Consider the following 5141-nt stretch of genomic DNA (forward strand, 5'->3'; position numbering starts at 1 on the left):
AAAGGGAACACCTGGGACTCCAATCACCATTTGTCTCACTCAGTCACAATCTCCCCTGGTTTTCACAACCAGAAGTTACAAGAACTTCCTTCCTCGGCACTGGAACCCTGGGCTGGGGAGCCTGGTGTGTGGCTGGGACACTTCACTCCTCAGGCTGGACTCTGCAGCAGAGATATCCCTTCTGATTTTTAACTGCCACACATGGATATGGAGACCAGCCCATTGTGTGTCTATGCCCCTCATGACATTTTTGAGGTGGCTTCTTCTGTGCATCCTCAATTATAGGACTTATGTTCAGTTACACTTCAGGTGATTCTCAATGATAGATGTTCTGTAATTTAGTTGTAATATTGAGGTGGTCGTGAGTGAAGGAAAGCACAGCATTTACCTACTCCACCATCTTAAACAGCTCACATAAGGTGTTTTTAGAGGGTGGAAATTTGCCAGGGTATGAACATTGCAGCGAGAAATGGCCTAGGTTACACTGGAAGCTGGCAAATTGGGGCCAGCTCAGGAAGGAACTTGGTTGCCATGCCAAGGAAGGGCATCTGAGGTTTCCAACAAGAAGTGGTGTGATCTGCATTGTTTTTATGAAGGTTACTCAGGTAGAGACTGAAAAATGATATATAGAATGATGAGAAGAGACCGGAAATAGAGAAGGAAGTTAGGCATCTCTTAAAACAACACAAAGGGATAGGCAAAGAGTTGAATTGGTCTGGGGATAAGAAGAGGAAGAGCTCATTTTGTGGTAATAGCTAAAATTGGGTAGTAAAATATAGTTGAGCACAGACCTTTGAGGCAGGTCTGACCTGGGACAGAGGCCATGCCCTTTACTGGCTGAAGAACCTGGAGCAAACCAATCCACTTCTCTGTGCTTCCATTTTCATGTCCATAAAATGATGTTCTTAATACCTCACAGGGTGACTACATAAGTAATTGAGATAATAAATATTAAGTACATAAAACCAAGAGGCTGTTTGCAATTTAGAGTTCTGTCTCTTGTCCTAAATGACCCAAGACATGAAAACATCCATTTTGAGATATTGGGTGGTTTTAGGGGACCCTCTCTTCTTGTTAGCTATGACTTTTTTGATGCCATTTGATCATTAATTTATTTAGCAAATATGTATTGAGCATCTACTATGTGCTAGGCAATGTCACTAGGCCTGTCCCTGATAGCTCCAGTCTCCCCTGAGAACTGAGTACTTCTATTGGCTCAGAAATCAGAGAGCTAAACATGTTGTTAATGTCCATAAATGTGTTGTTAGTGTGCATAAAGTAAGTGAAGCCCTTGAGGACTGCCCTATCACATAGACTGCTTGGCTTTGAAACTGCTCTTTACGCGGCTCGGAGTACTTCCCCCGCAGACTGCTGGGTTCTCATATGTCTTCCCAGTTCCTGAAGGACCCTGTAGACACATGGGACCTTGCTCTCTACACAGATGGTGGGGCCGTGCTGGGAGAGCTGCTGAATATAGCAGAGGATAATGGCTTAGCTGCAGCATTACCCTAGGAAAAATGTCCTGCAAGCAGAGGGCGTTGGGAATTACATTGTTAGCCAAGAGGCTGTGGAATCCATTCCTGGAGATGCCTGGGATGAGAGAGATTCTCCCAGACTGGCTTACATACTGTAGCCACACATCATAAGAGAAGGGATGACCCACCCAATGCCCCCACCCCAGCGCCCTGTGAGTTCATGCTGTCTTTTGCCTTTGGGGGGAGATTGGAGCACACATGTCCACAACACATTACATCATCTCCCAGAGGCAAGGGCCACTTGTGAGTTTTTGCTGGCTAAGACCTCGGGGCAGGACTTGGTGTTCTTGATATAGAACATCTGTCTTGGGAGGCACAGTTGGGAAAGAATGAAGGATTTTCTGGGAGCCCAACTGGCTCACTGAGCAAAGGCCAGGAGGCGTTTGGTGAAGTAGTGGGAAGGCTGTGATATGTAAACATGATGAGAGGGTTTCTCTGGAGTGACTAGGAGTCTGCAAGAGTGAATCACAGTCTCCTTTCCCCTCAGGCACAGGGAGGGAAGTAAATGTGTGCTTATTTGTTCGATTCAATGGATAAACAGACATACATTACCCACAGGGTATGAATGTATATCTATGGATATCATCTTTTTCCCTTCACAGTTGTTATTTGTACAAAATTAACTCTTTGTATAGATAGTTTCCTCCCATCAAGTGCCCCAATGTCCTGAAATCAGTTTACCTACTGGCTAGTTTCCCAAAGGTGCTGATAGCAACACTAAAAGCAAATGAACCCCTTTTGGCTATCTGTATTTCTATGGAGATCGAGCAGTTATATAATAGACTCCTATTCTCTAAAAGCAGGAGGAGGACACATGGGAATAGTATATTCCAACTAACATGATGACAAGCTTGGAGGAAAGAAGTCAGAGAATAAGAACTAGAATTAAGAGGAAAAGGTTAATAAACTTAACAATGTTTTCACTTATATGTGGAATCTAAAAACAAAACAAACAACACAAAACAAAAACGACCTCATAGAAGCAGAGACCAAAGGAAAGGGATGATTAGTTACCAGAAGGGAGAGGTTGGGGGATGGGTGAAAAGGGGAAGAGGAATATAGTCAATAATATTGTGATAAGTTTGCACAATGACAGATGATTACTAGAATTATTGGAGAGATCACATTGTAAGGTTTAAAATTTCAAATCACTATATTGTACACCTGAAACTAATATAGCAAAGATAAAATTGTATACCAACTATACTTATATACTTAAATTTTTAAAAAGTAAAAAAAAAAAAAGAAGAAGAAGAAGAACTGAATGGCCATTATCAGAAATTCTGTACTGATATCACTAGCTTTGGAAGATCTGTGGCTATTGGAGCTCACCAGCTGGAAAGAGAAACAGAGGAATGATATGAAGCAGGCAGTTGGAAAAGGTCCTTTCTACTTTCCTAAACCTCTCGAGATAAGAGATCTGAAGGTATAGTGGATTTTCTCCCTTAAACTTCTCAACTACAAGGTAGGCATGGCTACTTGGGATATTAAAAAATACACACACACACACACATACGCACACACACACATGCATATGGTCTATATGTGCACCTATATGATTACACCTAATCATCTATCAGTAATTGACTCAAATGAAATCCCTTCTTCCTCTCTGAGGCTTTTACTGACTCCTCTCCCTGACACTTATACCAGTTGGAATCTTTCTGCCCTCACTTTACTTTTATCCCACCTATAACTCTAACTCCCCATGTAATCCTGGTCAGAGATTGTCTGAATTCTTTGTGTAACAAAGAATTGTGTTACACAATTCTTTGTGTAAAACAGTTCTTGATACATAATAAAGGATGCAAATTAAATGAATTAATTTATGCATATGCAACTTACTTTCTCCATTTATGCACTCATATACAAATAGAAAAGTACATCATATGTCAGAGGTGTAAGGATATATAAACTATATGTGAAATATGTTTGTGCTTTGAAAATAGGCTCAAAGACCATATACTTTAAGTCAGTGTTTTTCAAGAAGATAATATAATTCAATTAATTTGGAATAGGTAGGGAACTTTTTGTTTGTTTCTTTTTACACCCTGTAGATCAGGAGTCTCCAACCCCCCAGGCCTTGGACCAGTACCAGTCAGTAGCCCGTTAGGAACGGAGCCACACAGCAGGAGGTGAGTGACAGGCGAGCAAGCAAAGCTTCATCTGTATTTGCAGCCACCCCCTAGCGCTAGCGTCACCGCCTCAGCTCCACCTCAGATCATCAGGCATTAGATTCTCCTAGGAGCACTGGTTCCTGGTGCCAAAAAGGTTGAGGACCACTACTCTAGATGATTCAAATGTACTGCCAACATTATAATCCACTGATTTAAAAGGAGTAAAGTTTATTTTGGCAAAGTCAAGTTTATCGATTTTTGTCTTTTACAGATAGTGATTTTTGTGTCTAAAAATATCTGCCTTCAACAAAGTAGGAAATTTTTTTTATTTTTTTCTAGAAATTTTATACTTTGGCATTTATGTTTAGGTCTACAATACATTTCAAATTAATTTTTGTGTATGGTGTGAAATAGAGGCCTAGGCTCATTTACAATTATTTACATACAATCAGATGCATCCACTTGAGTGTACTATTCAAAGAGTTTTGAAAAATTTATGTGCCCACGCAACCACTACCACAATCAAAATGTCAAACATTTCCATTACCAAAATACTTTCTTTCTATTGAATTACATAGGCGCCTTTTTCAGAGGTCAATTAACCATATGTGCCTGGATCCATTTCTGGACATGTTATGTTCCATTAATCTATATGTTCATCTTAATGCGAATACTACATTGTCTTGATTATAGGAGCTTTAGAGTAAGACTTGAAATCAATCCTTGAATGTCGTTCTTTTTTCCAAAATTGGTTTGGCTCTTCTGTTTCTTTAATTTCTATATGCATTTTAGAACCAGCTTGTATTTCAATTGGTCTTGCATTGAATTTGTGCGTTAATTTCAGAAGAAGTGATATCTTAACAATATTAAATCTTCCTATCCATGAACATGATATAGTTCTCCGTTTATTTCGGTTTCCCTTAATTTCTTTAAGTATCGTTTGGTAGTTTTCAGTGTAGAAGTCTTTTCTACCATTCATTAAATTTATTCTTAACCACTCAGATTTTTTGGTGCTATTATAAATGGAATTAATTTCTTTTAATTAAACGTTTTATTTTGAGATTATTGTAAATTCATATGTAACAGTAAAAAATAATACTGAAGAATTCCATGTACCCTTTACCAAAGTTTCTTTTACTGGTAACATCTTGCAAAACTATAATACAATATACCTTTTATTTCATTTTCTTGCTTTATTGCACTACAACAGGCAGCATGACATCGAATTAGAGTAAAGAGAAGATATCTTTGCTTTTTTCTCTAATTTTAGCAGAATAATATTCAGTCTTTCACATTAAATATAATCTTAACTGTAGATTTTCTGTAGAAGCTCTGTATCAGGTTGAGAAAGTTTCTAAGAGCTTTTATGATAAATGGGTGTTGATTTGGTCAAATGCTGTTTCTTATAGATTGATATAAACATGTGATTTTTTTCTTCAGTCTATTATTATGGCAGATTACATTGATTGATTTGATTTTTAAATATTAA

This window comes from Pteropus vampyrus, unplaced genomic scaffold (genome assembly GCF_000151845.1).
Source record: "Pteropus vampyrus isolate Shadow unplaced genomic scaffold, Pvam_2.0 Scaffold55, whole genome shotgun sequence".
Taxonomy (NCBI): Eukaryota; Metazoa; Chordata; class Mammalia; order Chiroptera; family Pteropodidae; genus Pteropus; species Pteropus vampyrus.